General features: G+C 47.8%; 2 long non-coding RNA genes across 3 annotated transcripts; one reads left to right on the forward strand and one right to left on the reverse strand.

The window, feature by feature from the left end:
• Positions 1 to 224: 224 nt before the first annotated feature.
• LOC120373091 lies at positions 225 to 13,261 on the reverse strand. Of its 2 annotated transcripts, none has more exons than XR_005585370.1 (3): positions 13,125 to 13,261; positions 3,571 to 3,643; positions 225 to 496 (listed from the first exon to the last, which is right to left on the reverse strand). It is a non-coding gene; the product is annotated as an uncharacterized LOC120373091 (long non-coding RNA). The 2 variants fall into 2 exon arrangements; XR_005585371.1 differs by lacking the exon at positions 13,125 to 13,261 and adding an exon at positions 12,974 to 13,107.
• LOC120373089 lies at positions 1,043 to 5,112 on the forward strand. Its single transcript, XR_005585368.1, has 2 exons — positions 1,043 to 1,469; positions 4,519 to 5,112. It is a non-coding gene; the product is annotated as an uncharacterized LOC120373089 (long non-coding RNA).
• Positions 13,262 to 13,309: the final 48 nt, after the last annotated feature.

A 13,309-nucleotide genomic window follows, 5' to 3' on the forward strand; every position in this document is an offset into this window, starting at 1 on the left:
CCAGCCTGTAGACACGGAGCAGGGGAGACAGGAATGTAGGCCTGGAGAAGGGTGCAGTGGAGGCCTAGGGAGCCAGGGAGATGAACTGTTGAAGCCAACTAAAACTTCAAACAACATGATGGGAGCTAATGCCTGGCAAACAGAGCCAGGTTTCATGGAGAGCATAAGAAAAAGCCATCTCAAAATAATCAACAAACTTCATGTCAGTTAATATTTTTAATGATGAACCCACAGTTCTGGATGAATATGTATTGACTCTTGACTATCGGTGGGGGAGGGGAGATAGGAACAAAGAACATTTCATGGTGAAAGAATAAGCCAATGCTGCCCTGGAATTTAGGGACTGCTGCAGCAGAATTTGGTCTCTTTATGCTGCAAAGCACATGAGGTCCTGGCTATTACTCAAACCATGCTGATTTGAATTTTGCATTGTTACTGTAGGTCTGGGAGCTCCTTTAATTAGTCTTGTAACTCAGGATTGTTTAGAACAGAAAACCTGTGGGGAATTAATTACATTTAATTACCATAAATCTTCATTTAGAAGCCATTGACAATTAATAATCACCTTGTTTAGTAGCAGCAACTGAACAGTAAAAGTTGCAGGGAGCCAGTGATTTATATTGAATATAAGTCACAGCTTCTACACTAGTATATACAGGGGCGGCTCTAGAAAGTAGGCTGCCCCAAGCAGCGCGGAGCGCTGCGCCGCCCTTCCCCGGTCCCGCGGCGGGTTCCCCCGCCCTGCGGCCTCGGGCTCTCCGCCGCGCATGCAGCACCGGAGCACCGAGCCCGGGACCAGACCTGCGGCCGCCGCGCGAGCTCAGCTCAACCAAATGTCGCTGCCCCGCCTGGGAACGGCCGCCGCCTGCCCTGCGCTGCGCGCTGGGGTCTAGAGCCGCCCCTGAGTATATATATATGTCCCCGAGGACAGTGTTGGATGATTAAGGGAGTTTAATTCTTTTTTGTTTATTCAGAGGTTTCTCAAGAAAGACAATTCTTATTAGCAATGTTTTCTTGCCTCCTCAGGAAGTCTTCGCAAACCTGTCACTCTGCTAATCACCAAAGAAGGAATAGGAAAAAATGAATGTTCCTTAAAAATAACTTAAAGGCTTAACTGTGCCTATTGATGAAACATCAAGCAATTAAAAGAGAGACCTGTATATTCTCTCAAGTGTGAAACACTCAGTTGGTATCACATTACCAATTCCAGGAGAGCAACTCTAATGATCAAGCCACGTCTTCACCTGCTGTATGTAACTGCTGATGAAACAGAGAAGAGGTGTATGCTCTCTATTAATGGTCAGTTAGATAGAAAACACCTCCCCAAGGGCAGACACGTCACTCTGAAAGGCACATCAGTGGGCATTAACATCTGTCTTAAATCAACAGCTACTGTGCAATGGCCATGTCAGAGATGATTAAGGAAATTTCTGTGAATGAATATCTCTAGCGAGATTAAAATAAATCAGGTATGTGCAATTTGAAAGTATGTACACATGTTTAGAAAAAAAATGTTCTTTCCCTTAATGCTTGTTTTATTTTAAGGGGTGTTTTAGAAAAAAGCCTGTTAAACTATGTTTTATATTCTTGTCGCTAACTGAGTATCTGCAGTCTCTTCCTCTTCCTTTTGGGGGGGGGGGGGGAGGAGGAGAGAATGTGTCTCTCTTTGTCCTAGTTCTCAGATACAAGTAAACTGGTATTAATATTAGAAAACTATATTATCATTGAATTTATCAAGATTTGACTAGTTTTCAAATTACTTATGCCACTGTTTTGAAGTTACATTTTTGGCACAAAACAACACTTACTTTAGGAAGGTGGGTTTTTTCCTTATAAGTACTTGTTTTCCTTTTTAGCAGTAAAACTACACTTTTATTGCTAAAAAGGAAAACAAGTACATCTATTACTTAAATAATTGTTTGTAGGCTGAAAATATCTCAAACTTAATGTCAAAATGTCCTAAAGCCTTCTAAGAGTATTATTGCTGATAAATTTAAATATTGCAGGGTTTCTTTTGGAAATGTCTTTATTTATTTGGTTAAAATACTTCAGAGACTTTGAAGTACCCCCCAATGTTCCTATGTTGCCAATTTAATAAAATAAAACACGCAACTTGTTTGCCGTTAAATAGCAGATGCTTTAAGATTGTTAATTTTCTTAACACTTAAAGACTTAATCCAAATCAACCCATTGTAGTGAGATTTATCACTCATTTGAAAGCTTTATTGTAAACTGATGCTATCAAAATGTAATTTCTCTCTCTCTCTCTCTGCTAGGCTACATTGCAGTTTTTTTATTTGGAACTGATTTTACATTGAGGATAATATCTACTATACTTATACAAGTCTTTTAACCTCTCTGCCTCAGTTTTTCCTTATCTATTTAAACTTAAGTTATAGTTATCTATCTCTCAGGAGTAAAACACTGCAAAAAAATAGAAATGTGTCAAAAGACCACTACAAAATTATTATAGATTTGCATCAACAGTGAAACATCCAGGGCCAATTTCTGCACTAGTTTACAACCCTTGTTGCAACTCTGACATCTAAGGTCCTCTCTCTTTAAATAAAACTCTTAAAAAAAAAAAATCCACTCCAGTGGTACAGTCAATTTTAAAAAGAGCTTCAAATCCCTATTACTCAGATTCATAAGGCTATGTTACCTTTATTAAGCTAGCTAGTGGAAATCACCTGGCACACTTTGATATTGTTTTAAAGTATTGTATAATAAAATGCTTTTAAAATAATAATACCTAAAATTGTTGTGACCATGAGCAACTTGCTTAATCTCACTGCATCTTAATTTCACTGTGAATAAAATGAGGTGTGCACTTAAACTTCATAGAGCACTTTGTGATTACCAAGAAATGTTAAAACAAACCATGCTTTGGCTTTTGGATTTGTGGTTCTGCAAACAATGCTGAAATAATTGAAAATATAGCAGATCAACGTTCTGAACATAGCTTGCACAAATAAGAGATGGGGTGAAATCCTGGCCCCACTGAAGTCAATGGGAACTTTGACATGGAATTCAGGGGAGTTAGAATTTCACCTCTGATCTGTAGTGAGGTCAGAGATACTTGACAGAAGCAGTATCTGAGTTCATTGGTCTTTCTCCTGTTACATGGGGTCATTTCACAAAGATCTTTGAAGAACTTCAAGTGCTTGTGAAGTGATCAACTTTGGCAAGAGAAACTTTGGCAATCATGAAACTGGATCCTAACTTTTTTTTTTTAATTATAGTAACACTTAGAAGATCTAATAGTATCAATACTGGTGGGACTAGGGGCTTAAATTTTGAGGATGTCATTTTAATGCTCTGCAGATACTTTGTGTTTAAGATTGCAAATTGATTTGCATCTATTACAATGCATTTTAGTTCAAGAAACATGTTCTGAATCATAAAAACATTAGTACTACTTCAGTAGTGCAACATTATGAAGAATACTCATCTTTTACTATAAAAGGCCATCTTGCTTTCCTATAGTTTTTCATAATGGTTAATGAACTGTTAATGGTGCAAAACTTATGAGATTGTAGCCTTTTGTATTGTTTCCAGCTGTGTATTTACCCATCTGTCAATGAAGTGTACAGAACCATATTCTTCCATAGTAACCGTCAGACCATTGTATTCCCGTGTGCACCTGAAAGGACCAGAACACAAACATACTGATTAGCTCCTAGAGGACTTTTGTATTACCTAGGGAAGATAAAGCAAAGATTTAATTGAGTCCTATCAAATTGAAAAAAAAATCTCCAAAAGTAAATACAACTTGTCAACATTTAAACTGTTTTCACAGCTAGTTATTAATCTTATGACTCTGAGGGTGTGTTTTGGTTCCTATAGTCAGAAATGTCATGGAAACAAATTTGTCATTTTAGTCAATTTTTCCAGCAAAGCCAAATTGATGTCTTTTGCGTCAGTTCCTGTAGCACCTGTTGTAGTACATCTGGCCTCACCCAATTTGGCTTTTCAGCCTGAAAATGCTCATATTACTCACCTGAGCAAAATTGGTGGTTTTTCTGGAAGGGCTGTGTGCTGTCCTAAGAACTCCTATTGATGTCAGTATATGGTCCTAAACTTTGGTTGTTCAACAGCCATTTTTTATCCAAATGGAATGGAGAACATGGAATTTATTCAGATAATGTGGTGTCACTCATGTAGTGATGATCATTAAGGGACATGTGCTACATTCAAGAATTTGGATAATATTTGACTGTTTCCTCTGTGTATATTCAGTTACCTTTTATGAAGGGGGTTGGAGGAGGTGAGTGTCATTCACCCCATAAGGTACAGAATATTTTTAAGAGGAAAATGACTCTACAATCAAATCAGTCGTTGCACCTGGAGCTACTTTAAAGTTAAAAAATGCAAGGAAATCTGGGGGATAGGTGGACCCACATACACTAGCTTTCAGTCTTGTGACTTAACCATAAATATCTTACTGTAGATTCTTAATTGGAACTTGCTGTTGCTTTTGAAACAGAACCATCACATTTGCAACTTTTTTTTTTTTAGGTGATTCAATTTTTTTTCCTCAGAAAAACATCCTGTGGTATAATGTCTGTAATAAAACCACTCCCCAATGAAGAAGTGGCTTTACCTGCTGCTGATTCTTCAGCTTCAGCGAGAGTAATGACAAATGGACCCAGTTTTTTGGTCAGAGATAAAAGTCCATGGACTTATTATAACAAGCCCATTACACTCATTGCCATTGGAGGACTGGTCTTTTTTGGTGGTATCATCCTCACTGTATTGTACTTTAAATACGTAAGTGTCCCATATGCCCTGGGACCTGTTTGTCTTTCCATTGGACTGATGTTTCTCATCACAGGAATTGTGTGGATGCCAATCATTAAACAGACAATCAGATATAATGGGCTTCTGAGAAGAAAATATCCAAGAAAATCCAGAGCTGCATGCAGTTGCAGTGTATGAATGAAACTTTTTATTTTTTTTAAATGGTGTTTTGTTTATCTTTTGTGTCAACCACTACAATGCCAAAGGTGAACTGAAAAAAACGTAAAGATCACCTCCATTGTACTTGCTTCTAATGTCTTAATCTTTTGCCTTTGTATTAAAAAAATAAAGCTTCTGCTTTGAGACAGCTAATGTGATAAATATGCAAATACAGTACTGAAGTTAAAAAGTACTAATTTAATCCTTTTTGGAAATGTCAAAATATAGCTTGCTTTAATAGAAACCAACAGTCGGAAGACTTAAATGTTCTCCCTTGGGGGTGCAGGGGAGAGAAGGGTCTTCAGATTCCACCACTAAAGGGTGTAGGCACTAACAGTTCAGGGCAACTGCAGCTGTGTTCCCCCTCTAGGCTCCCAGCTGTCACTGCTCTGGGTTGGAGCCCCCCATCTCTCTTCCTCTTCTCTGGGGTCTCTATAGCACACACAGCTCCCTGCCTATACTGTGACTTCCTCAGCAAAGTCAGGATGCCTATGCTAGCCTCCTTTACTTTTCTCCTCAGAGACTGTATACAGTGTAATTGCCTTTAGTTAAGCTAACCCACAGCTCTTTCTAAGCAAGTGCGCTTTTTCTTAGGGTAAAAGCATTAGAGGAAACACTCAAGAATTTTAATATGTTCTTCATGGCGATGTAAAGTGTGTTTAAGTACAAGCCAGACCGGGACTGTGGGTACGTTGGCATCTTGCTAGTCCATACTGAAGCCCATGCTGCCACATTTATGCTATTACTACTCTGTGTCCTAGCTCAATTAAAGTATGCTTACCTCTGCTCTAAGCACACCTTCATGCTGTAGTAAAGACTCACCTGGTGAGGCAGAACAAAGGTAGCTTAAAGTTGCATTCTTTGGAACTCAGTAAACCCACTGGCCTAAACTTTTGCTGCCAGCACCTATGCTAATTCACAAAAGCCTGGGCAAGTTTATGGGGTGAGCACTCCAGACTCACCATAGCTGATGTGCCACAATAATGCCCTTTATCCTGGAGTTTTTGAAAAGAGCAGTGTTGGGCCATTACCTCTAGCCCTAAATTGTAACCCTGCACCTGGGGAATCATCCCTTCTTCTAGCCTTTGAGGCACAATTGCACTCCTGGTAGGTTACATGGGGGCTAGGATGCACACTAGGGATGCCAACTTTCTGACTGCAGAAAACTGAATACTCTCTGCTTACTCCATTTCCATGCCCGTCACTTGCTCTCCCCCACCCTTGCTCATTTTCACTGGGCTGGGGCAAGGGCTGGGGTGTGGGAGGGAGTGAGGGCACCAGCTAGGGGTGCAGGCTCTGGGATGGGGCCAGGGATGAGGAGTTTGGGGTGTGGTAGGGGCTCTGCCTGGGGCAGGAGGTTGGAGTATGGGAGGGGGTACAGGCTGTAGATAGGCTTGGGGGTGGGCCAGAAATGAGGGGTTCAGAGTGCAGGAGCAAGCTCTGGGCTGGGGTAGGGGGTGAGGGCTCCAACTGGGGATACAGGCTGTGGGGTGGGGCTCAGGCCAAGGGGTTTGGAGGGCAGGAGGGGGCTCAGGTTGGGGTGTGGGCTCCAGGCAGCGCCTACATCAGGCTGCTCCCGGAAGTGGCCAGCATGTCCCTCTGGCTCCTGGGCAGTAAGGAGGCTCCGTGCGCTGTCTCCACCTGCAAGCACCACCCCCACAGCTCCTATTGGCTGCAGTTCCTGGCACTCAGGGCAGCACGCTGAGGCCCCTTGGACACCCCTATGCCTAGGAACTGGAGAGACATGCTGGGAGCTTCCAGGAGCCGTGCGGAGCTGGCCTCTGCGGCCAACTGGACTTTTAGTGGATGCCTGGCAACCAAAGGTGCACCATCCCCACTATCTGTGCAAGCTCTTGTTCAAAGGCTAAGAGCTATGCTTAGTCAGAGTTGGCTTTCCTTGGGCCTGGCCTAGGTATCTGTGTATAGATTTAAAATACCTCAGCTCTATCAGAGCCAAAACCCTGAAGGATATGAGGGGAGGGGTGTCTACTTCAAAGAGCTAATCTGGGTCTGTATCTTGCCTCTGTGCCTGTAGGGCAGGAGGTGGTGTAGTGACTTTGGTGGGGATGGGGCAACGACTGGGCTCCTCTGGCACCGGTCCCCTGCTGGAGTTGGCTGGAAGGATTGAGGGTGGGTGATAGGGCTGCCTGACAAGGTGGGGGCAATGAGCAAGCCTCCACTGCCAGGCAAAGCCCTGCAGGAAGTGGGTGGGGAGAAGGAAGACAGGCAAGTGCATCCAGTGTTTTCCCCAGTAATTGAAATTAGGGGTGTATGTTCAAATTTATGGAGGAGCAGAGCCGATGAGGGCCGAGACCATGAGGGTTAAGGTGGGCTGTATGGCACCATAGTAAAAACTGAAAAATGTTTCATGACCATTTTATTAGATTCAACACATGTTTTAAAATCATCACACAAATTAAAGTTGACTATTTGAGCCTTCTATGAAGCACTACATCTACATCCTTCTTGGTTTCTGGTTATAATTTTTCACAACTCTGTTAATGAACTTCTTGAATGCAATGCATTCAGCTTTGGTGGCTTTTTGTGTGTCTCATACTTCCATTCCTTCAATTGATATGCTAATTAGTTCATTCACATGATCAGGCAGAAGGCGACTTCTTTCAGAATACAAAATTCTATGCAATGATGAAAAAGAACTCTCAGCTGTAGCTGTTGTGACTGGGAGTAGCAAGAGATGAATTCCTACTTCTTTCATCCCTGGAAACATAGCATAAAGATTGGGTCAAGCCACGATGATGATAAAAAAAGAAGTCAAATCTTCATTCATTTATTGTATGACATTCCACTCTGTGTTCAAATTCTCTATGCTGTCCTGAGCACATGGCAGCCCCATTGCTAGTAGTGCCTCACCTCCAATCAACTGTCAGTGTTTTATAGGACAGGGATCTGTAACAGCTACGTAGAGGTTGAGTAGAATCTAGAAGCCGCTGTTGTAGATTTTTAAGAATCAAGTATGTGTACTTTTTTGGTTGTCTTAACAAACACTTCTTGTCCTCTTCACTTAAGGATTCAATATAAATGCCTTCATTAGTCAACTTCTGGACTGAAATCTTTGCTTCTTCTGCTACCCCACCTACAAGGGAGGCGATGATACAGAGGCCTTCTTAGAAAATTTCATAAGGGCCTGCCTTGGGTACAATAGCTCTACAGGCCAGTATATGGTGGAGCTGAGACTGCAGCTCAGTGGACCCTTAGCAGAGGTGGCAGCTAAAATGCCTAAGGAACACATGAACAGCTACAAACTTTTTAAAACAAGGCCAGAATTAGAATGGGGCTAACACCTGAGCATGCCCGTTGGCAGTTCAGAGCCCTAAGGTGGAAACCAGAGGTTTCATTTACCCGACACACCTACAACATTGTGAAAAATTGGGATGCCTGGATATCAGGAGCAAGTGTTAAATCTTTGGAAGAGTTGCCCTTCCTAATGCAAATAGAGCAGTTCTTAGAGGGTGTTCCTGAGGAAATAGAAAGGTACATCCTAGATGGGAAGCCCAAAACTGTAATTGAGGCAGGGGCGATTGGAGCCAAATGGGTGGAGGTGGCAGAAAAGAAAAACTAGTAGCAGTTGGAGCGAATATCAGAAGGAGCAACCTGAAACAAAACCCTACCACTGGGGGCAGCCCAAGGCCCCACCTACATCCCAAGGAAAACCCCAAACCCCTTATTATCCCATCACATCAGTCTCCAGCAACCCACCTCGCCCCAGTGACCAGTCTGCTGGGCTATGTTTTAAATATAATGAGCTGGGGCATATAAAGGCCAACTGCCCCAAGAACCCCAACAGGTTGCAGTTCATTACACCAGAATCACACCAAAGGTCCCCAGGCCCAGATGTCTGCCAGATACCCTCAGAGAGAAGGGAAACTGTGAGTGTGGATGGGAAAAAGGTTATCACATGGAGGGACACTGGAGCACAAATGTCAGCTATCCACCAGTCCTTAGTGGACCCCAAATTCATCAACCCTTCATTTCAAACTCTTTAAACTTGCCTATAGTCAAGTTTCCTGTCCAGTACAAGGGCTGGTCAGGAATGTGGACTTTTGCAGTCTACGATGATTATCCCATTCCCATGCTGCTGGGGGAAGACTTGGCTAACCATGTGAAGACAGTGGAAATGGTTACCCGCAGCCAGGCTAAGCAAGCCTTCACACCTAGCTCCGTCCCTGAGCCTTCTACAAGGGCCCAGTCTGTGTTACCCGAGACCCAGACTGAGGTGATGGAACCGGACCCCATGCCCATGTGTGCGGCAGCAACAGTGGATCCAGTCTCAGAACCGGACCTGGCAGAGCAACCAGCACCAGAACCATTGCCAGCACTGAATCCAGCGCTTGCAACCCCGTCTATAACTTCAATGCCAGAGGGCAGCAGCAAGCCTGCACTGGCAGCAGCAGATAACCCTACGCAAGAGGCTCAGCAGGAGCCTGAAATACAACATAGCGCACCAGCAGAGAGCGATTCACAGTCCACAAAAACAGCTCCATCACCTACATCACTTCCAGAGGGACCAAGCCCAAGTCCACAATCCAAGGAGGAACTGATGTTTCCAGCATCAAGGGAACAGTTCTAGGCCGAGCAGGAAGCAGATGACAGTCTCCAGGGAGCTTGGATGGCAGCACGGAGCAACCCACTGCCTCTCAGCTCTTCTAATTGATCCAGGTTTGTTGTAGAAAGAGGACTTTTATACATGAACTGTGTTGTGTCTCCAGAATTCTTAACAGCCTCATTAACACTCACTGGTGTTGTCCTTGGTCAGTGAAGACTGAGTTCAGAGGTGCTTTCACATGAGTTCACCTCCCAGGTGGGGGGCAAGAAGGCACCTTGCTTGTTCCTCCAGCTGCTCACTGTTCGCTCTGGCCACTGTTGTTCGTTGTGCCACTGTTCACTCCATTGCTCTGTTGCCAATGGCCCTGCACTGTCACCTTCTGCTGCCACTGTCTGTGACTTCTGCAAGTTGGTCTTGAGGTTCCACCCAGCTGTCAGTGATTTGAGCTAAGCTCTCAATGGGGGAACCTCACTGCTAGTGCAGACTGGGCCATCTCTTCCACAGAAATACTGTCCCACAGCAGGTCTAAGTACTTAGACCTGATTATCAGTGATGTCAGCTATAGTGGTCACTTAACAAAACAAGACTATCTATGGAGTCTAATCAGCTATCTTTAAACAGTGGAGAGGGGCAGGTCAAATAGTACCTGTGACTCAGGCAGACCATCAAGCAAAACACCTGTCCCCACCCTCTCTCTTGATGCCCTCAATCAGCACAGGCTAAGTACAGTTCTACTGCCCTTGACTCATTCAATAAGAAAAACAACATTTCATTACTCCCTGCATTCAAGTGATTTGTTGTAACCCAGCCCCAGCCAAAATCTATCACTTGGGCAACACAGCTCTGTTTGCTGGATACCTGGGTAGATTAGGTGTGAATGTAAATGCAATCTGGTCCTGAAGCCTTTCCCCCCAGCTCATCACTAGCTGTCAGGGAGAGCTCATTTAGACTTAATTTCAAATGATGATTTGTAAGCAATTAGGTTGGACAACATCACCGAAATGAATGCACTGACATTGTCATAAAAAACCAACAGCTGTATAAGGAAGCTACTCTATGTTTATACTTCTCAAATCTATTATACTCTTTCAGATACATGTATTGTATCATCCACTTAATATGCTTTTAAAGTGTGTATTAATGTTTCAATTTCAATTTCCAAACAATCAGTAAATTTGGCAACACTGCATGTAACTAGTTCACAAAACTGGGGGGGGAGAGGGCTGTTGGGGAAATTCAGGGGGGTGTACAAGATCCCTGAGTGCACCCACGCTGCACAGCCATAGCGCGACTTTATATGGGGGCTGGGGCTTTAGCCCCATGAAATCCCAGGCAGGGCTCTGCCCCCCACCATTTTTTTTCTCCTGGCGCGCTCTGCCGCCGCCGCCCGGCTGCCCCTGCCCAGAGCCTTTCAGCCGCTGCCGGATCAGAGGAGGGGGCTGGGCTGCCTGGCTGCCGAGCAGCCCCCGCCAGCCTCCCCGGCGGGGCTCTCGGGGGCTCCTGGGCCTCTGCCGTTGCAGGGCAGCCCAGCAGGCTTCCCCCCAGCGGGCGGAAGGGAATCAGAGGGCTCTCTGGCTGCCTGCTCTGCCCGGCCGCCCAGCAGCCCTGATTCTGGCTCTGCGGCTGGGAAGGGCCTGGGGATGCTTGCAGGCAGCCCAGAGCCCTTTTCCCTCTGGGCTGCCTGCTGCTGGGGCCCTGCTGCCGCCCTCGCTGCCTCTGGGAGAGCCCTCTGCCCTCTCTGATTCGCGTAAAGCGCAAAGGCTCTGGGCCACTGCAAACAGCAAAGAGCCCTGATTCCCCTCCTGGCTGATTTGGGGGCTGGGGGCCCCCGGCCCTGGGCTCCCGAGCTCCAGCCCAGAGCCCTTCCGCGCCGGGAGCGCGAGGGCTCAGAGGGCTGCCTGCGCCCCTGCTCTGGCGGGAAGCCCAGAGCCCTCTGGCTCCCGGCCGCTCTGGGCCTCTGCTGGCATCGGCAGCCCAGCTGGCCTGCCAGAAATCCCAGCCGCGGCTGGGCCCAGTCAGGCTCTCTGGCGCCCTGCTGGCGGCTGCCTGAGCCGGCGGCCCCAGGCGTCACCTGATGCTCTGCGGCTGGCCGGCGCTTGCGGCCAGCCCAGAGCCCTTCTTTCCCAGCCGCTGCCGGGAGGCAGAGGCTCAGAGGGCTCTGGGCGGGAGCCCAGAGCCTCTGATTGGGGCCGCTGCCTGAGCAGTGGGGGCTCCAGCTCCCCTCTGCAGGCAGCAGGCCAGCCCCCTCTGATTTCCCCGCCAGGACCGGCCCTCTGTGATGATGCCCAGCCTCCAAAAGCCCAGAGCCCCCCCAATCCCAGCCCTCCCCCCACTTGCCCCCCCCAGACTCCCCAGCCCCTCCCTGCCCCCACCCCTCCCCCCCCCCCCCCCCTCCCCCCCTCCTCCCCTCCCCCCCCTCCCCCCACCCTGCCCCCCCCTCCCCCTCCCCCTAACCTCCCCCCCTCTCTGCCCCCCCCTTCCCCTTTCCCCCACCCCCCCCCCCCTGAGACCCCTCCCTGTGCCCCCACCCCCTGTCCCCTCTGCCCCCCCCCCCCCTCACCTACCTCCTCCCCCCCCTGCCTGTCCCCTTGCCCCCCCCTGCCTCCCCCCCAACCTCCTCCCCCCCTGTGCCCCCCCCAACCTCCTCCCCCCTTCCCTCCTCCCCCTCCCTTGCTCCCCTCCCCTCCCCAACCCCCCCCCGTGCCACACCCCCCCAGCCACCTGCAGCCCATGGAGCTCCAGACAGTTGCACCCATGCCACCCCAGCTGGCCCCACAGCCCTCTCTCCAGCCCAGCACACCCCTCCCACAGCCCCCCACACCAGCCCCTGCACCCAGTGCTTGAGCTCGGTTCAGTCAGCTTGCTTTGGTGCTGCTGAACCCAAGGAGTTCAGGAAGGAGGTGGTAGAGGGAGTGCCTGATGAAGGGAGGAGGAGAGGGAGTGAAGAAGTCAGAGACAAGAGGAGGAGACATGGGAAGGAGGTGCTGTGAAGCCCGAGGACTCTGGAAGCTCTGGAAGGGGAGAACATGAACATTTGGAGGAACCTCTCCAGTCTCCACACAGGACTCTCAGGGGGAGCCTCCTCCTGACCTGGCTGTCTCCAGGGCAGAACTCTTACACTTTCTGGCTCTGACCCACTTTCACAAGTGCACCTCTCGCTTCCAGTGCATGCTTCCACGTCATGCACTTTCCAAAGGCTCAGGCTGCAGAGAGGTCCCACAGTCAGAAGAGGTCCAAGACAGAAGTCAGAATAACAGAGGATACAGACACACAGATCCCCTCTGGCCTCTGTGTCTTCTCTTGGACAGGGAGGCCACCTGATCTTGTCCCTAACACCTTCAGTTGGCATCTTGCAGGGGAAACTGGAGGCACCCACACAGTATTCAGAGAAAATATTAAACATTCATTCTCATCACAACAACAGAACAAAAATAATAATACTGTATAAACCTGCAGCCTATGTGCACAGCCCCCTCGCACCGGGAGCAGCTGCAGCGCCAACGGGCTCCGTGGCTTCTCCCCTCGGTCCTGACTGACTGGTGAAGTGAAAGGGGCGTGTCCTCCGGCGCGGGGAGAAGGCGAAAGGGGCGGGTTCCATTACCTGGGGATTTTTGTCCTCAGGTGTAGGGGGCGTGTCCTCACTCAGCGGTGTGCCTGGCCGCACCCGCCCGCCTGTCCGGGCTGTTCCTCGTCCCCTCGCCATGGCCGCTCCCGGCGGGCTGGGCCGCTGCGTGGCCGCCTTCTGGCTGGCGCTGGCTTTCGACGCGCTGGGCCTGGTCGTGCTGC

The sequence above is a fragment of the Mauremys reevesii genome, linkage group 10 (genome assembly GCF_016161935.1).
Source record: "Mauremys reevesii isolate NIE-2019 linkage group 10, ASM1616193v1, whole genome shotgun sequence".
Classification (NCBI taxonomy): domain Eukaryota; kingdom Metazoa; phylum Chordata; order Testudines; family Geoemydidae; genus Mauremys; species Mauremys reevesii.